The sequence below is a fragment of the Triturus cristatus genome, chromosome 1_1, assembly GCF_964204655.1.
Source record: "Triturus cristatus chromosome 1_1, aTriCri1.1, whole genome shotgun sequence".
Classification (NCBI taxonomy): domain Eukaryota; kingdom Metazoa; phylum Chordata; class Amphibia; order Caudata; family Salamandridae; genus Triturus; species Triturus cristatus.
Window position 1 is genome coordinate 1,257,066,990 of NC_140579.1, and position 21,084 is coordinate 1,257,088,073.

At 42.3% G+C, this 21,084-nt stretch overlaps 1 long non-coding RNA gene across 1 annotated transcript in view; it reads left to right on the top strand.

Annotated features, from left to right (window-relative positions):
• The window catches only part of LOC146871916 (uncharacterized), an 81,586-nt gene extending 61,274 nt beyond the window's left edge, over positions 1-20,312 (top strand). Inside the window, exons 2-3 of the long non-coding RNA XR_014981214.1 lie at positions 14,262-14,342; positions 20,230-20,312. This is a non-coding gene — a long non-coding RNA (uncharacterized LOC146871916). The remainder of the gene's footprint in view (positions 1-14,261; positions 14,343-20,229) is intronic.
• Positions 20,313-21,084: the final 772 nt, after the last annotated feature.

Here is a 21,084-nt window from a genome sequence, read left to right on the forward strand (position 1 = left end):
GGAGGATGGTCTGCCCCTAATCTTAGATATTACTATTATGCATGCTTTTTATAGTATATGGCTTTTGTGATTTTACCAGGTACGGGGAATCGACAATATAATATGGGTGGGGATCTCCCTTCGATATATGAGTTAGCTATAGGAGCCAATGAACAGGGAGTACTTCTTCCACAAATAGAATCCATCTATTATAAAAAAAACTAAATTCAAGGTGGTGATAGCAATTTGGAAAAATTGGAAAAGGATGGTTGGTCTTGTGAAATTACCTATTTATAATAGATATACCCCACTGTGGCGATCTCCCCTCTTTCCCATATCAATGTATGAAAAATTGGCTAGGCAATGGGAGGAAAAGGGAATTTTGACCGTGGGAGACCTTTATTTAATAGAACAAAGATTGTTGTTTTTTGAGCTACAGCAAAGATATGGTATACCTGATCAAACATATTTTAAATATAGACAGTTCACAAGCCTTCTAAACAAAATGAAGGAGAAGGGATTTTCCCTGCATAGGAACTCGTTAATCGAAACTATTTAACAGCAGCCATAGAGAATACCATCAGAATAACTCCAACTTTAATGCTGCTAGGATGTGATGAGAAGATACAATGTGATTATCTTAATAGTAAATTAGTTTTTATGGCTGTAGCTATAATACGACTTCTTATTGCCACTCATTGGAAAGATGTGGATCCTCCGTGCTTTCAAGCTTGGATTAACCGATTGTTGGCCATATACCATTTGGAGAAATCTCTGTATAAACGTAAAGGCCCGGGTGCGAGCAGGAGAGGTAGGGAAATTTGGGCCCCTATGAAAAAATGGATTATAGTACAAATCGGTCTGTAAAGAGACAAGCTGAAATATGATCTCTGGAAGATGGGGCATAATTGATTCTGGATTGAAATTACTACTTTATTGAATCCTCTGCTATTATTTCTCTGTTTGGTTTTTTCTTCAGTTTCTTTCTCTTTTTTCTTTTTTTCTTCTTATTTGGTTACATTGTAAATATATATGAAATATTGAGCAAAAAGTCCTTGCCTAATAATCTAATGTTAGCTGTAGTTTTATATGCAAATTGTTTATGAATTTTTCCGCAAACTCTCCCCAAATAAAAAAAAAAGAAATTTAAAAAAAAGGGCATATGCACTTTATCACTGATCAGCAGTGGTAAAGTGCCCAGAGTACTAAAATCAACACAAACAGGTCAGGAAAAAATAGGAGGAAGAAGCAAAAGGTTTGGGGATAACCCTGCACAAAGGGCCATTTTCAACACATATTAAAGCAAAGTACTGGGAAATCGCCTGAGGTGGAGCTGCCGTTAGGTAAACCTTTCAATGCCTGTGCATGGATACCTACCATCTATGGACCTCTACTTTGCTAGACAAGAAGCCGCAGAATTTTAGTTCCTCTACTTCTGGAAATGATGGACTTCTTTCTGACCTGCTTGACATCTTTATCCACCCTCAGAAAGTGTCAGGTGTTCTCTTTGCCAATAGACAATTGCATTATAGTCACCACATTGCACATACTGTTGGACAGAACATATGTCACATTTTCACGGAGTAGCCTGTGTGGAAAAATGTTAAAGGCTTGACTGGATTTTGAAGTGCTTGTTAGTGAACCTATGTATTCTACACAAGGACCACCCTGATTGCCCACTAGAACCAGAGTAAGTGTAATAAGTCAAACAAATGTCCAGTGGGACATATTCAGCAACATTTCTACTTGTGTGCAAACGTAATTAGTAACTTGTATCATAACCAATGTTATTGAAAAGGGGTACTGGACACAATATCTTGTGTGATGATTAGTTTCACATCTTTAGTATAAGATGTGAAAACAATCATCGTACAAGATATTGTGTCCTGTACCCTTTTTCAAATCAAATCAAATCAAAAGCAACTTTATTCAGTTTCGTATGTAGAAAACCATAAAAGTTTCACAGCATCCAGATCTCCTATAAAACATGGTACACTAAAATTACAAACATTTCATATCAGTAAAAGGGGAAAAAAAGATAACCCTCTATGTTTAATTCATATACTAAACATTAAAACTAAGGGTGCCTACCTCCAAGTGAACTAAATTTCCAGACAAGTCCTGGTTCTCACCGTAGATTTCAAATAACCCACGATGAAAAAGATAGTCTGCCTTCAGCAATTGCAAATACAAAAGCGCTGGGGGAGCCTGATTAAAATTCAACTTCTTTAAAAGGGGGAATAAAAAATATCTCTGGGGTACCTCAAAAAATTTACAAAATAACATAAAGTGTGGCAAATCCTGCGGAGACACACCGTCGCAGCCGCATGGTGCTAACACCTGTCCTCTACTACACCCTTTTGGAACAGCGAGTAACAAATGGAACAGATCCAGACGAAACCTTGACAATAAAAAACGTTCATATGTGGATACTGACCCCAGGACATAAGGCTCTGTAGATGGGTTTGTTTTTAGCATCAGGAATTTGCGAACACTAGGTTTACGCACTTCTAGCTCATCTCTTTCTAGCTTCCTTAAGCTGCTAAAAGCTTTGGCCTGATAAACTTTCAACATGGCTGCAATTGGGCGCTTGCCCATCTTTGCGGCAAAGTTGAAGATAGCAGCGTTTACTCTTGTGAGCTTCACCTTTTTCTTCTGGATGAGAGGCCCCCACTTCAAACGATCATCCACTAAAACTCCCAAGCATGAGAAGACACTCATCAGAGGGACCTTCTCAGGACCTACTGTGAAGACATACTTTTTCTTGGGCCACATCCCTACCTGCATTATATAGGATTTGGCATTGTTTATTGGTAAGTCTCGTGCCCCCATAAAATTTTAAAAGGTGTCAAGCAGGGATTGAAGTCCCCTAGCGGTTCTGGCTATAAGGACCGCATCGTCCACGTATAGTAGGATGGGGAGACCCCGTCGACCTACATACGAGAAATCTGCCCCAGTGTTATCCAAGGTTCTATCCCGATCATTTATATAGAGGTTGAACAAAAAAGGGGCCAAGATGCAGCCTTGCCGTACCCCCCTCCCGATTTTAAAATCCCTAGAGACACGAAGATCCTGAGCATATCTAACGTTCGCCTTAGTGGCCCTCTGCAGATCCTCTAGGAAGTTAACGATATTGTCCTCCACCCCCATGGCCCTCATGGACTGCCACAGCTTGACCCGGTTGACACAGTCAAACGCGGATGAAAGGTCCATGAAGGCCAGGTAGATCGTACCTGGGCGGGCAATCGTGTACTTACCGAGGACCATATAAAGATTGAGGCATTGGGCCACAGTTGACCGCCCAGGGCGAAATCCGTATTGAATATCAGAAATTATCGTGTACTCCTCTGCCCAGGAAGATAATCTTTCTAATATCACCCCTCCTATAACCTTTACCACAGAGTCAAGAAGGGAGATCTGCCTATAGCAAAAAGTGCTAGTGTGGTCCCCCTTCTTAAACACCAGCACAATGGTTGAGGTGGCCCAGGAGTCAGGGCAGCCATCCCTGGCTGCAGCATTAAGCACGGCCACAAGGACCGGTGCCTAAAAAAGTGGATCCGATTTAAAGAGGTCCGGTGGGATGCCGTCCGGGCCAGGTGCCTTATTACATGTCAGGCCGGCAATCCCAGCCTCAACCTCCTGCTGCTCAAAAACCACAGCAGCAGTGTTAATGGCCCTATCTGGCTGTTGAAATTGGTCTATGGGGCCCTTAAACATATATTGAAAATGGGACACCCATTCTTCCTCGGTAATATGGGAACCTAAGTCGCCACCTGTATCTTTCTTAAACAGCGGTCTATTGACGATACCCCAGAACCTCAAACTATTCCCTAGTGTACTCGTCTTTAACAGCTGCATCCAAGCATCCTCCTTCAGAGCACCCTTGCGTATAGACAAAACCTGTTTATATTTGTTACGACAGGCACGTATCAGTGGTTGGTTTCTCGGGGTAACTTTCAAAACCTCCTTCAGCTTCCGCGCCGCCAGAGAACAGGATGAGTCAAACCATCTACGATTTGAAGTAACTAACCTATGTGCAGGTGCACTTAAGAGTTCCCCAACCTTAATGGTGATAACATTAAAGGCGCTAAGGACATCCCTCGGTGAGGTACCCGATGAGACACAAAGTGCTAGTTCGACAGCACATGAGTCTCTCACTGCACCATAAAAGACATCAGGGGAAACCTGTGACCATTTGAGGCGGCGCCTACCGTCCGTTGGTCTAAAAGTACCCGGTATCGCCACCCTGGATTTACTAGATAAAAGTGGGCCACTCAGTTGCCCACAGAGGGGATTATGGTCGCTGCAAATACTTTCCTTAATAGTAAACCCACAAATTAAAGACTGAAGGGTAGATGAAATTAGAAAATAATCAATAAAAGATCCACTACCTCTCCCTTTAAAAGAAGGAAAAAGGGCTTTACTATGGGGGACAGAGAGAGACATTAGTGACATTAAATCAAATCTGTTAAGTAAATTATTCAAAACTTCCCCGTCGGTAGAATGCTCAAAGTGGAACTCCCGCATTTGGTGGCAACCCAGATCAGCCATACTTGTGTACCTTGGATCTCCACAAGGGTGGATGTTAAAATCGCCCAGCACCATTAGGTTATGTGATATAAAACCACAAGTCTGCCTTATGTAGGAACCCAACTTGGTGATGTTGCATTCCCCCAGAGTACTTGTCGCCGCGTTGTAAAAGTTAATCAGGCCCATGCTGGTAGTCCCCTTCTTCAATACAATAGCTTGAAGGCCCAACTTTGAAAACGGGAGGGTCTGAATCCGGCAATCCACTGCCAGAGAAATATAGATAACCAAACCACCTCTAGCTCTGCCACAAGCTGACGGGGAAGCCGGAACGAAGAAGGCCTTGAATCCCTCCAAAAATAAATTGCAGTTCACCAACCATGTCTCCTGGAAACAAATCACTGAGAATTGCCTGACTAACTGCTGCCAAGTAGGATCCTGAAACTTATCTCCCAGGCCTGCAATGTTCCACGACAAAACATTATTATTGGATACACAGGAGACCATCACACTTTGCACAATTGGAGGGTAAACCATCGGCTGAGGTTTTATCACTAAGGTGGGCTTTACAGAATTGTGCAGTCAATCACACTCCTCCAACCTTGATAGTGTGGAAAATCTATTAGATAACTCTAGAGTGGGGACTGAACATTGGCAAATGGCTGGTTTAGACTACGTGCAACTTGTGGGCACCATTGATATTGTACCGCGGAATGTTTTTGAAAACCACCTATCTCGGCGAGCATCCATATTGCTAGTCCCTGGAATATACCTATGAATATCTGCTTTATAGAAAAAAACCTAGCGGTAGTGCTTGTACAGCAGACCCATGATTTAGTGGGCCAGGATTAAAATCCCTGGACAGAATTATTTCCGCAAAAAATGATCTATTAAAATTCACGATAACACAGTCACTCCCCTCCAGATTTCCGTGAGCTGCCTATCCAGCCAACTCGACGCACCATAATAATATGTTGTTCCGCCCTTAAACCCACAGTGGTATTATTAGCTAACCAGTGAAGTACTTTGTTTTTGAGCTGGTAAAAATCCTCATTAATACCCGGTGGGAGCGGTGGCACATTCCCCAGGATCGTAGGGCGTAGATTCTGGTGGGAGATGAATAACTGGTAAGCGCTGAAATTCTTACACTAGCTGCTCCTGTGTGCCTGCTAACCGACCACCGGTAAATTGGTGACCGAACCCATGCTGATGTGCAGATGGAACCCTACTGGATACCTGACTTCACTTGGACCGGCTGCCTCCCCCCGAGCTGCATGAATCGACGGACACTGAGTACGTGGCTGTTCCCTGTTAGTAATCTGTGGACGTGTAGACAAACTTGTGACCAGTGCAGGGCTGGGTCCTACATTATCACTAGGCATACCTGGGATCACAAGTTCATCCGGCCGATTTCCTACTGCTAGACATTTCTCGATCGAGGTTAACCTATCAAGGATGGGACCCAGCTTAGTGTCCAGCAGGCTAGTCAGTATAACTTGGAAAGCTTCTGTTATCACGAGGAATCTAAATTCGACGCTGCCGGCACAGAAACCATGGGCTTGGTGACCGGATTAGATTTGAGATTCTTAGCTTTGCCCCCAATGGTTTGAAGTTTCCTTTTGGTGCCCCCACTGGTCCTAGGAGTCCCCTTTGCGGGCAGTTGGAGGCTCTCACTACAAGGAACTAAATGTGTATCTGCATGAATTTGTATAGAGTTACCATCTTTCCCTTGTAAACAGTGGTGAACACTACTCTCCCTGTTTTCTATCAAAATGACGGGAGAGAGAGGCCTACACGGGGCCTTAGGAGGGACTTCCTGTGAGGAAAGTAACTCAACATTGGCCTGAGAGCCGTCATGTGACCGTGAACAGATGGATAAGCTCAGGGGTTCAGTGATAGCCTCTGCCAAGGGTACGCTGGGGCCAACTGATGTTAGACACAAACTACTGGATGGCGATCTAGAAAGATGTCTATTCACTGCTTCGATCTCCATGTCAATTACAGCAGTCGCTCTCAGCAGAAAAGAATCCATAGTCGTAACAGTACCATTAATGCTAACCTTTGCCCCTGCTGAGGCCGTTGGTATCTTCCACCTCCCCATAACCTCTTTTTTACTTTTTAGATTGATTCGGCGCCGCACTCCGCAAAGTCTTTTGAGAAAAATGGTACCTCACTTGTGTGGGTAGGCCTAGTGCCCACGACAAGAAATGGCCCAAAACGCAACGTGGACACACCTCAATTTCACTGTGAAAACGGACCCTTTTTTTGCAGAGTGCCTAGCTGTAGATTTTGAACCATAGCTCTGCCAGCACCTAGGGAAACCTAGCAACCCTATACATTTTTGAAAACTTTACACCCAGGGGAATCCAGGATGGGGTGACTTGTCTGGCTCCCACCAGGTTCTGTTACCCAGAATCCCTTGCAAACCTCAAATTATGTTAAAAAATAAATAAAATTTTACTCACATTTCTGTGTTGGAAAGCTCTTTTATCTGCTTGGATGCACAAAATTCCACCCACCCCGCATTCCCCAAAGTCTTCCGAGAAAAATGGTACCTTACTTGTGTGGGTAGGCCTAGTGCCCCCGACAGGAAACGGCCCAAAACACAACGTGGACACACCTCATTTTCACAGTGAAAACAGACCCTTTTTTTGCAAAGTTCCTAGATGTTGATTTTGAACCCTAGCTATGTCGACACCTAGGGGAACCTAGCAAACCTATACCTTTTTGAAAACTAGACACCCAGGGGAATCCAGGATGGGGTGACTTGTCTGGCTTTCACCAGGTTCTGTTACCCCCAAATCCCTTGCAAACCTCAAAATATGTACAAAAAAACACATTTTCCTCACATTTCTGTGGTGGAAAGTTCTGGAATCTGTGTTGATCCACAACATTCCACCCACCCCGCATTCCCCAAAGACTTCTGAGAAACATTGTACCTCCCTTGTGTGGGTAGGCCTAGTGCCCGAGACAGAAAACAGCCCATAAAACAACGTGGACACACCACATTTTCACAGAGTAAACTGACCCTTTTATTGCAAAGTGCTTAGCTGTAGATTTTGAACCCTAGCTCTGCCGGCACCTAAGGAAACCTAGAAAATCTATACATTGTATAAAAACTAGAAAACCAGGGGAATCCAGGATGTGGTGACTTGTCTGGCTCTCCCCAGGTTCTGTTACCCAGAATCCCTTGCAAACCTCAAATTATGTCCAAAAAAACACATTTTCCTCACATTTCTGTGGTGGAAAGTTATGGAATCTGCGTGGATCCACAAAATTACACTCACCCCGCATTCCCCAAAGTCTTTCAAGATGGTACTTCACTTGTGCCTTGTGCCTAGTGCCTGCAACAAGAAATGGCCAAAAATGCAACATGGACACACCTCATTGTCACAGAGGTTTGCAGGGGATTCTGGGTAGAAAAACATTGGGGGATCCACGCAAGCCATACCTCGCTGGACTCCCCCGGTTGTCTAGTTTTCAGAAATGTGTGGGTTTGGTAGGTTTCCCAAGAATGCTGCCGAGCCCGGGGTCAAAAACCCAGGTGGCCTCCTTGCAAAACCAGGTTGTTTTGTGAAAGGTCATTTTGAAGTCTCCTCAATACGTTTTGGGCCCTTGCCTGTCGCGGGTACTTGACCCACCCACGCGAGTGAGGTACCATTTTTATCGGGAGACCTGGGGGAACGCTGGGTGGTAGGAAACTTGTGTATCCACGCTGATTCCAGAACTTTCCCAAACAGAAATTTAAGAAAAAGTGATTTTTTTTCAGCTAAATGTGAGGTTTGCAGGGGATTCTGGGTAGGAAAACTCTGGGGGACCCATGCAAGCCATACCTCCCTGGGCTCCTCTGTGTGTCTAGTTTTAAAAAATGTGTGGGTTTGGTAGGTTTCCCAAGATGGCCGCCAAGCCGGAGGCCAAAAACCCAAGTGACCCCCTTGCAAAACATGTTGTTTGGTGATAGGTCATTTTGAAGTCTCCTCAATACGTTTTGGGCTCTTGCCTGTCGCAGGTACTTGACCCACCCAAGCGAGTGAGGTACCATTTTTATCGGGAGATCTGGGGGAACGCTGGGTGGTAGGAATTTTGTGGATCCACGCAGATTGCAGATCTTTCCCACACAGAAATTTGAGAAAAAAGTGATTCTGGGTAGGGAAACTTTGGAGGACCCACACAAGCCATACCTCACTGGACTCCCTCGGGTGTCTATTTTTCAGAAATGTGTGGGTTTGGTAGGTTTCCCAAGAGGGCCGCCGACACCGGGCCAAAAACCCAGGTGACTCCCCTTGAAAAACCAGGTTGTTTTGTGATAGGTCATTTTGATGTCTCCTCAATTTGTTTTGGGCTCTTTTCTGTCACGGGTACTTGGCCCACCCACACAAGTGAGGTACCATTTCTATTGGGATACTTGGAGAAATGCTGGGTGGTAGGAAATGTGTTGTTTCTTTCTGAAGCATGGAAATTTAGGCACAATAACGCAAGGAAAATGTGACAGTCACATTTTGAGGTTTGCAAGACATTGTGGGTAAGATGACTTGTTGGGATCCACAAGAGAGACATCACCATATACTCCCATGGGTGTTTAGTTTATGACAATATGTACAGTTGGTAGGTTTTTCTTACATGGAATGTACACCTTGGCAGAGAGACAAAAAAGACAAAAAATACAGCACAGCCATCTATTCCTCAAGCACACACACATACTGGTTGGATTTGGCACGGTTCAGTATATATATTTTTATTAACAAGAGATTTTACAAAAATTAAATGCACTGTCAATAATTGAAAGGACAAAAAACTGAACCAGTGACTCACAGCTCATGAGCTGTAATGCAGCGTAAAGGCCCCAACCGCTTTACAGGCCATGCACACACCTTTTGTACGTGATACACACTCACCATTCACAACACCAGGCATGAAACCAACACATTACAACATTCACAAAAAGGGACAAGGTACACCCTGCTTGAGAAAGACAGAAAATACAAATATTAATGCACAACCATCTATTCCTCAAGCACACATACATACCGGTTGCATTTGGCACGAGGGTGAGTGATGGTTGAGTATATACAATTGTATTAACAAGAGATTTAATAAAAATGAAATGCACTGTTAATAATTGAAAGGACGAGAAACTGAACCATTGACTCACAACTCGTGATCTGTAAAGCCACAACAAGGCACCAACCTATTTACAGGCCATTCATACACCTTTCATATGTGTGACACATACAAAACAATTCTGACCGCCAGCCGCGGGCCCATCACATTACACACTCACTCCAGCAGACAGCGCCCTTTAAGGGCCCATTACTTTCACATTCCCACATTCCTGACACAGCAACCACACCAGCTGATGGATTGCGTGGACTGGCATTTGGCTACCAGTGTGTGTAGTGACCAGCAGGAAGTCACTGCTCATGCACTGCCCCCGCACAAGCTTTTGACAAACAAGTTCTTTTGGGAAACCTTTACGGTTAGAGTGGATTGTGCCACAAGCAACAGTGTCCACTTTGGCCAATTCCCTGAACAACTGCACACCAGTATAGAAGTTATCTACATATAAATGGTGAACTTTGTTAAAAAGTCCTCTACCAAGTTCCCACACAATTTTATCATTCACTCAAAAAGTGGACAAACAACCAGGGTGGTTAATCCTGGAATCCTTACTGGTGTACACCCTGAAATTAGAGACATATCCAGTCCTACTGTCACACAGCACATACATCTTAATTCCATAGCGTGCCTAAAGACCAAGCGGCCTTTGTACAAAACCAAAGACTCATCCACTGCTATTTCTTTCCCTGGAGCATATATCTCAGAAAATCGATCTACAAAGTGATCAATGACAGGCCGAATCTTAAAAAGAAGGTCACAATTAGGGTGATCTCGTGGCAACACTAAACCATTATCGAAAAAATGCAGCATCCGAAGCAGAAGCAAATACCTATCATGACCATGACTGCCAGAAATATAGCCGTTGCCATCAAGGGACTAGTAGACCAATATGAAGACATTGATGGCTTCCTTAGCAAGCCCATCAAAAAAGTTAAACCCAAGAACTTCTTCATCTCTTCCAGATTTGTGGGAGTCCACCGGGTTGCTCTAGAGTGGGGCCTAAGGCTGGCACTGTTGTCCCTCAAAAAGTGTTTGGCATACAAATTAGTCTGCTCAACAATCTCTGCCAAAAAAACATCGTCCACAAACAACTAATAAAAGGTATTGGCAAAAAGTTTTCAGTATTCACACCCTGGAACACCAGTAAAGTCTGACAATACCGGCTGCACCATGCCTGGGACAACCCAGAGGTTAGCACTTCCAAAGGGAAGCCTTGCAGCCCCAGACTGCAGCCCAGATGCCTCTTGGTGCACTATCGGCACATCAATGTCCTCCTCTAAAACAGGCACTTCATCCACACTAAGAGTAGCTTCTTCTGCACTGAGAGTAGCTGCATCATAAAATGATTCCTTGTGGACAGAAAACTCACTGCCTGAATCTTCCACTCCATCCTCTGCCTCCGATGCATAATCAGTCTCTGAACGATGGTCAGAGGAAGACTCAAAAAGCATACCAACAACCTTCTGAGCAGTAATCCTGCGGCTAGCCATTATCCTTACTAAGAAAGGAGACTGCACAAACAAGTCAACAACAACCAACACTGTGGAAAATAAGTAAAAACAATGTGTCTTTATCAGAAAAATCTATATACTCAAAAACTATACGATTCACTTGCAAGAGACAGCTACACTCACCAGCAGCTACTCTGCAGAGACACAGCAAAAACCAACGATATCCCACTAGAAAGAAAAAAACAATTACTCACAAGACAACAAAATACACATCAAGCACAAATGCAAAAAGATTTTGAAACTCAAAAAACAGAAGCCAAACATACTGCTATTATTACACCATTTGAAAAAACACATTCATGCAGGGAAATAAAACTCATTTAGAGTAAATAGCACAAAACAAATCTCTTACCAAACACATGCAACTACACAAACTGCAGCACTACCAGTAACGAAACCGCATCCTGGAACATCAGTTGAAAGAGCAAAAGCCTTGAAGTAGAATAAAAAGGAAAAATACAACGTTCTAATTGCAATTCAGAAGAAATAAAACAATTAACATTATAACACGCTATGTCACTTCTTAAATGGTCAATCTGCCAGACTGGCCTTCAATTAGGGCCAAGAAAAATGGGGGGTGATCTTGCCCAAGGGATCTGGTGGGGTTTTCTGCCAGGCCGATCTGTCCCCAGGTGGGGCAGAAAACAGCAGGCAGAAATGTGCCCCCTTGCAAAAGAAATAGATCCCTGGTGCCTAGTAGGGTTTTCAGCCCCCTCCCGCCTGTGGGCAGCAAGGCCAAAAAAATGGGCAGATCTATCCCCATGGGGGGGGCAGAAATACATAAACTTAAGCCCCTTGGAAGCAACCCTTGGCCAAGGGGTCGCTTCCATCTGCAATAAAAAAAATCCCTGGTGCCTAGTGGGTTTTCTGCCCCCCTGCCCCCCTTCAGTAAGTTTGACACCCTTGGAAGCGACCAGGGATATTGTTTCTTGTTGTATGACAGCCTTGGGTTGCTTTCATACAAAAGTAAACCCTGGTGCCTAGTGGGGTTTTCTGAAAGGCCAAAATAAGGGCCCATCTGCCTGAAAAAAAGGGCTGATCTGCCCCCGGGGGGGGGGAAGCAGAAAAACATCCAGAAAGCAGAAAGGCCAAAGAAATGGACCAATCTGCCCCCGGGGGGCAGAAAAACATACAAAAAAATGATGCCCCTTTGGAAGCGACTCTTGCCCAAGGAATCACTTCCATGCAGTCAACAAAAACATCTCTGGTGCCTAGTGGGGATTTCAGCCCCCCATGGGGGCAGAAAGGTAAAAACAAACAGGCCGATCAGCCCCCAGGGGCAGAAAAACATACAAAATATTTATGCCCCCTTGGAAGCGACCCTTGCCCATGGGGTCGCTTCCATGCATTGGAAACAATATCCCTGGTGCCTAGTGGAGATAGAAAGGTCAAAGAAACTGACTGACCTGCCCCCAGGGGGACAGAAAAACATACAAAATAATTATGCCCCTTTGGAAGCGACCCTTGCCCAAGGGGTTGCTTCCATGCAGTAAAATAAAATCCCTGGTGCCTAGTGAGGAAGGCCAAAAAAAAGCCCGATCTGCCCCCGGGTGGGCAGAAAAACATCAAAAATATTTATGACCCCTTGGAAGCGACCCTTGCCTACGGGGTCGCATTCATGCATTGAAAACAATATCCCTGGTGCCTAGAGAGGCCAAAAAAAGCCTGATCTGCCCCCGGGGGGGGGGGGGCTGAAAAAGATCCAAAACTATTATGCCCCCTTGGAAGTGACCCTTGCCCGAGGGGTTGCCTCTATGCATTGTAACAACATCCCTGGTGCCTAGTGGGGGCATTTATGCTGCACGATCGGAACGCTGTGCGTGATCATGCAACCCAAATGCCCTTTAAAGAGACATCAGGGGAGAGGAAAAACTCTTTCCTCTCCCCTGATGCCTCAACGGGTACAGAAACCCCCCTCCTGGAGCAGGAACACCTACCTGACTCCGTGGACACCTAGAAGCAAATGGCTTCCAGCGCGTCCAGGGCATCCTGATGAGGTTGACGCGTGCTGTGCATGCTGACGTCATAGGATTGCCCGGGGGGGGGGGTCGGGTGGCAGCAGAAACTCTTCCGCTGCTATCCCCCTTTGTGGGGGCTAGATGGGCTGCCCATAGGGGGAGCGCCAGTGCTTCCCCCATGGGTGGGTGCCATGACGGAGCGGTTCCGTCATGAGTACACGCCCACTGTTGCTCATGACGGAACCGCTCCGTCATGAGCAAAGAAACGGTTAATGGCGCATGAAAGACACGTTTTCTCAAGATTCAAATGGCTAGGGACGGAAGGCATTAGTTGTCAAGGAACCACACACTCTTACCTGTTTCAATGCGTGGTATGGAGTTCGGGAGAGACGCAATGAGCCTACTTCCCTGACTCCTATTTTATAACCGGTGATGTTATAATTTACACTAGTTAATAGATAGAAACTGGGGAGGAGGGCCGGATAATGGATGTTTTGGATATGGAGTTCATGCTGTCGACCTGCGAAGCAACAAGAAACAACTCTAAGCACAAATGTTCTAAGTACTTTTGTGTCTAGTAACTATTTAAGCTATTGTGTTATGCATTTCTTTTTGTTTTAAGCCTTAAGCCTACCTGCGATCAGTAGTTGGAAGTCCTAACGTCCAAGTATGTCTTGTGAGGGCTGGTTAGCTGAGTAAATGTAGATGTATGGCGTCTGTACTTGGTGCTGATGAAATCACAGGAAGTTCTTAGAAAGATAACAAATCACTAGTATGAGTCTTAATCCTTTTAAAATAAATGGATTCTTATTTTTCTACACATAGGTTAAATATTACATTTGTCCAAAACTCACTTGTTGGTTTTCTGTGATACTTTTTAACCAGCTCCTAAAGATAGTAAGAGAAACAAAAAAGAAAACACCGTGCCTTCTTATCTTAAATGCACAATTAAATTAAAACCTTTTTTAAAGCCTAAGGCATTCCTTTCTTAGAACCAAAAACAGGTTTTCAATTAAGCTTACAAAGTTTGAGATCTTAGTGACAAACTTCTTTGAGTAATGTACTTAAAGACTGAGCTTTAAAATGTTCCAAAAATTATTCTTTTCTTTCTTGCGATGGGCGCCAGAAATAAACTTGTACTTAGCTTTCTTTTCTTTTGTCTTTACAGGTCCAGACGTCACAGAAGAGGAATGCTGATTTCTAAGATAACAAAGTCAGAAGTGATGGAGTTCCTCGCGCTCCCTTTCCGGTAAGTTGAAGAGATACAGAATGACAAAACAAGCTGAAGGCCACCCGCCTTTTAGAAGTCGGGTGTGGTCTTTTATAGTCAGACCACAACCAAGCGTTCACACGTTGTTCCACGTTTCCTACGTGGCAGCATGAACGCACTGATGCTTTTTTCCGAGATACCGGAGAACTCTGAGCGCTGCGTGAGCGTTCAGATTTAGCTTCCGATCCCGGTACCAAGTGAGAACTCTGAGTTTGTTTTCAATAGCGAGAACATTGTCTTTTCAATCTTCTGATAATGTCCAAAAGAAAGGCATTGCCATTCCTATTAAAAGTGAAAGAATTAAACTAAAAGCAATCGTGACATCGTATTTTTCAAAGCAGTTACTTATCTTAACATAATCAAGAAGTACACATTATGCTTTATACATTTACACAATATAAGGAGTGCTGGTGCACGGGATAGGGGTGGGTTTTTATGTAACATAAAGACTCTGATTTATTGTTAGAGTCAAGCACATGGATGTTGTATCAAACATGTGTTTACCTCCTTAAGCTCTAACCATGACAGTACTCCCCTCTCAAGATCCCCCCCTAAAACGTTTGGTATGGGTTTTGGCTTGGTTGGATATCCGGTATGAAATCTTTTTACAATACGACGTGCGTTTTTTAAATGTTCTAAAGGTTCCCATGAACGCTCCTTGGGTCCCTATCCTTTCCAGTGAATCAAATAGAATAGTTTACCTCGAATTCTTTTTGCATCTAAAATCTCTTTGACTTCGAATTCCGGAACCCCTTCTATAATAATGGGAGGGGGAGGTTTATTCACACGAATGTCAGGATATCAAGGCTTTAGTAAAGAGACATGGAAGACTGGATGAATCCGATAGTGTTGTGGGAGTGTTACCTTAACACTTACAGGGTTGATAATTTTTTCTACAATAAATGGTCCTATGAACTTGGGATTAAACTTCTTTTTCCCTTTTAGTCGCAAATTCTTGGTTGATAGCCAAACCCTATCCCCTACTTGATAGGAAGGGGGAACAGAACGATGCTTGTCAGCTGTTTTCTTTTTACTTTCTTTAGCTTTTGCCAAATGAAACTGGGCATCTTGATGAATAGTATGTAAGTTGGTGACAAACTCATGAATAGATGGGACTTCCTTAGAGGAAACAACTTGGTCAGGGATGCTTTTTGGATGATAACCATAAGTACAAAAAAATGGGGACATGTTAATAGAAGTATTATCTCCATTATTGTAAGCAAATTCCAAGGCACATAAAACATCTGACCATTCTTCAGGGTGGTCTCCTAAAATACATCGTAAAAATTGTTCTATGGTTTGATTAGTGCGTTCCGTCAAACCGTCAGTTTGTGGATGATAGCTTGAGGATAAACATATTTCCATATTTAATGCTTTACTCAGATTGGTCCAAACATGTGAGATAAACTGAGGGTCTGTATCGGAAATGACTACAGATGGAATTCCATGTAAACGGATAATGTGTTTTGTCAATAATGGTCCTAATTCCATTGCTGTAGGCAATTTCTTTAAAGGAATAAAATGGGCCATGCGAGTGAACTGATCTACTACAGTCAGAATAGTTGTGAACCCCTGTTTAGTAGGTGGAAGTTCAACTATAAAATCAAGGGAGATTGTGTGCCAAGGTTGAGGAGGAATTGGTAAGGGTTGTAGGAGACCACTGGGGGCTTGATGTAAGGGTTTATTCTGAATACATACTACACATGTTTCTACAAAAGCTTTGATATCGTTGAACATGGAAGGCCACCAAAATTTTCTTTTGATCGAGTGATAAATTTTCATTATACCAGGATGGGCAGACAATATAGAATCATGATGTAATTCTATGACTGACCGTTGAATAGACGTTGTTGGTACAACAATTTGATCATTCATAAACAACATATTTTCTTTCAATTGTACAGAAGGAGACATTTTCTGCCAGTCATCATAATACTTTGTCTTTATTGTTTCTTGAATTTCATGGATAACATTTACTATGATTAATCCAGCTTGAAAACACGACAAAGGCAGAATGGGTTGTGCATCAGTGGTAGATTCATCATTCTTTTCAGTTTCACCTATGCGAGATAAGGCATCCGCTTTCAGATTCTCTCTGCCTGGTCGATAAGTAATTACAAAATTGTAATCATTAAAAAATAATGTCGAACGTAATTTTCTAGCCGATAAAGCTTTTACTGCCCTTAAAGATTGTAAGTTTCTGTGGTCAGTATATAATGTAATTGGATGACTAGCACCCAACAAGTAATGGCGCCATTCTTCAAAAACTGCCTTGATTACCAATAATTCCTTATCTGCAATAGCATAGTTTTGTTCTGCAGCAGATAATTTTCGTGAATAGTAAGCTATGGGGTGCATTTGACCTGTGTTTTTATTTAGATAGTATCCCTCCCAAAGCAAATTGTGAGGCATCAGCTTCTACTATAAATGGGCTAGATGGATCAGGATGTCCTAAAATTGGCGCTGAAGTGAACAATTGTTTCAGTTCTTGAAAGGCCTTTTCAGCTGCTTCATTCCATTCGAATTTGACTCCTTTTTTAGGAGTCTAGTAATTGGAGTAATGGTTTGAGAGAAATTCTGAATGAAGCGCCTGTAAAAATGTGTGAAGCCTAAAAAGCTTTGTATTTGTTTTACAGAGGTGGGACTGGGCCAAGAACTCACTGCTTCAACCTTTTTCGGGTCCATTTAAGTTCCTGATGGACTGATTACATATCCAAGAAATTCTACTTTGGTGACGTGAAACATGCTTTTTTCTAGTTTGACAAATAAAGAATTTTTAAGTAGCTTTTGGAGAATGGCACGTACTTGTTTTACATGTTCTGATGTGTCTTTTGAATAAATAAGGATGTCCTCTATATAGGCAACACAGCAAACATCAATGAATTTGTGTAATACGTCATGTATAAAAAATTGGAAAGCAGCAGGGGAATTACAGAGTCCGAAGGGCATAACTTGGTATTCAAAAAGACCAAATTTGGTACGGAATGCTGTTTTCCATTCGTCGCCCTCACGGACTCTTACTAAATGGTATGCTCCACGCAGATCCAATTTAGTATAAATGGTTGCTTGTTTTATCTGATCCAATAAAGTCGGTATAAAAGGCAAAGCGTATTGATTTTTTACTGTTACATTGTTCAACGCTCTGTAATCGATACACAAGCGTAACTCTCCCCCCTTCTTCGGTATAAATAACAAAGGAGAAGAGACCGGGAATTTGAAATGTCTAATAAATCTGTTTGCCAAATATTCATCTCAATAGGTTAGTAAATATTAATTCTCTTTTTCTGTCAATGCATATATACGACTACATGGTAGTGTAGCACCAGGGACCAAATCTATCCGACAATCGAAATCTCGATGCGGAGGTAAGATATTAGCCTTCTTTTTATCAAATACATTAATCAAATCTTCATACTCAGTAGGAACTCCTTCAAGGAGTAATATACTTTGCGTTTCTTTAGGAAAATCATAACCCTGAACTGTGTCATTGTCAGTAGGAGTTTGGAAACATGTGGTATGACAATAGGGTGAAAGGAAAGTAACTGTCTTTTTTGCCCAATCTATCGCAGGATTATGGCAAGTTAACCAAGGAATTCCTAGAATGAGCCTGAATTGTGGTGTGTCAATGATGTCAAACGTAATAAGCTCACAATGAGAAGGGGAACTTTGCATTTGTAAAGTCTCAGTGTGATGTTGGATAGGTCCAGCAGTAAGTTCCTTACCATCAACAGCTCGGACGATTTCAGGTCGAGCTTTAGCTATGCTGTGTAATCCCAATTTATTTGCAAAGTATGTATCAATAAAATTCCCTGTTGCTCCGGAATCTATTAATGCATCCACTATCCATGATCGTTCTGGGTTTTCTATTGCAATTAGTTTTATTTTAATACAGAGATGTGGAAAAGAATCTGTAGGATCTGTGGAGGCCAAATTAAAACACTCACTCGACAAACTGACCTTGTCTTTTATCAAGTTTATTAGTTTTCAGAGTCTGCTTGAACTATTGTTACTTCTGACGACTTGCTTTTACTTTTATTGGGCCGTGTAGGACAGTCTTTTACGAAATGTCCTGTTTTGACACAATAAAGACATTGATTAAGTTTACGTCTTTTTTCTTTTTCTTATTTAGTGAGAGGTCCACGAATGGTACCTATTTGCATTGGTTCCCCTTGATCAGATTTATTAATTACGTCCTTAACAGGAGGAACTTTTTCTTTAAACATAAACATTTTATGGTCAATTTTTCCACGTTCTCCCTTTCTTTCCATTAATCTATGATTCGGTTTTACCACCAAATCAATAAATTCACTACAATCATCAGGTGGGTCTAAAATTTGTGTAACAATGTCTTTTAATTAGTCTTTTAATCCCCTATAAAACAGAGAAATTCTTTTTTCGTGAGGCCAGTTGGTTTCCAAAACTAGATGATTAAAAATAGAAATATAATGAATTAGATCTGATGACCCTTGTTTTAAGTTTAACAATTAGTTGTCTGCAGATTGTACAAAAACATGTTTTGCAAACAGTTTCTTCATTGTTTGTTTGAACTGTCTAAAATCATACAAAAGAGGGTCATTGTTTTCTACTAAGGGGACTGACCATAAAGCTGCATCCCCCCCTAAATATGAGAGAATAAAAGCTACTTTAGAGGAGTCGTCAGGAAAAGCTGTGGGTTTAGCGATAAAATGAAGGTGGCATTGATTCATAAAAATTGTGAATTTGTTACAATCACCACAAAACCGCTCTGGTTGAGCCAAAGGTACTGACACAGGAGTTACAACCTGAATTTGAGTGGAGGCGTTAGAAGCCGTACTTTGAGACTGGGAGGTAGTTGCTGGAAAGGTAGGTTGAAAACTAGATGGTTTTAAAATGGGTTTCTGAATTGCTACTTGTAAAGTTGTTATGTCTCTGTGCAAAGCTGCGTTTTCAGTTTTTAAATCTCTTAACATTGCAGCTATTTCTTGCAAACTAACGGCTTGAGTTGGATCCATTGCGTCTGGGCGGAACAAAAACCGTGGGCTTGGCCTTCTGTCAAGGAACTACACACTCTTACCTGTTTCAATGCGTGGTATGGAGTTCCGCAGAGACGCAATGAGCCTACTTCCCTGAGTCCTATTTTATAACCGGTGATGTTATAATTTACACTAGTTAATAGATAGAAACTGGGGAGGAGGGCCGGATACTGGACGTTTTGGATATGGAATTCCTGCTGTCGACCTGCGAAGCAACATGAAACAATTCTAAGCACAAATGTTCTAAGTACTTTTGTGTCTAGTAACTATTTAAGCTATTGTGTTATGCATTTCTTTTTGTTTTAAGCCTTAAGCCTACCTGCGATCAGTAGTTGGAAGTCCAAACATCCAAGTATGTCTTGTGAGGGCTGGTTAGCTGAGTAGATGAAGATGTATGGCGTCTGTACTTGGTGCTGATGAAATCACAGGAAGTTCTTAGCAAGAGAACAAATCACCAGTATGAGTCTTAATCCTTTTAAAACAAATGGCTTCTTATTTTTCTACTCATAGGTTAAATATTACATTTGTCCAAAACTCAATTGTTGGTTTTCTGTGATACTTTCTAACCAGCTCCTAAAGATAGTAAGAGAAACAAAAAAGAAAACACTGTGCCTTCTTGTCTTAAATGCACAATTAAATGAAATTCTTTTTTAAAGCCTAAGGCATTCCTTTCTTAGAACCAAAAACAGGTTTTCAATTAAGCTTACAAAGTTTGAGATCTTAGTGACAAAGTTCTTTGAGTAATGTACTTAAAGACTGAGCTTTAAAATGTTCCAAAAAATTATTCTTTTCTTTCTTGCGATGGGCGCCAGAAATAAACTTGTACTTAGCTTGATTTTCTTTTGTCTTTACAGGTCCAGACGTCGCGGAAGAGGAATGCTGATTTCTAAGATAACAAAGTCAGAAGTGATGGAGTTCCTCGCGCTGCCTTTCCGGTAAGTTGAAGAGAGACAGAATGACTTCCTTCCGACAAAACAAGTTGAAGGCCAAGCGCCTTCTAGAAGTTGGGTGTGGTCTTTTATAGTCAGACCACACCCAAGTGTTCACACCTTGTTCCACGTTTCCTATGTGGCAGCGTGAGCGCACTGATGCTTTTTTCCGAGATACCGGAGAACTCTGAGCGCTGCGTGAGCGTTCAGATTTAGCTTCCAATCCCGGTACCAAATGAGAACTCTGAGTTTGTTTTCAATAGCGAGAACATCTTCTTTTCAATCCTCTGATAATGTCCAAAAGAAACACATTACCATTCCTACTAAAAGTGAAAGAATTAAACTAAAAGCAATCGTGACATCGTATTTTTCAAAGCAGTTACGTATCTTAACATAATCAAGAAGTACACATTATGCTTTATACATTTACACAATATAAGGAGTGCTGGTGCACGGGATAGGGGTGGGTTTTTATGTAACATAAAGACTCTGATTTATTGTTAGTCAATCACATGGATGTTGTATCAAACATGTGTTTGCCTCCTTAAGCCCCAACCATGACATTAGTATAGGCTCACTTGGCAATTATACAGGATTAATCAGGACTCTGATGAGGACAGAGACCCAAACGGGTACAAGAGCTTACAGTAGGTGTGCTTTCCCAGGGATATTGCAGGGGTGGAAGGCAGATAGTAAAGGTAGCACAGATGCACATCATGACTTCATCTTCACCTATGGATTCAAACACATTGGTGCAGAACTCGCATTTAATTACTATGG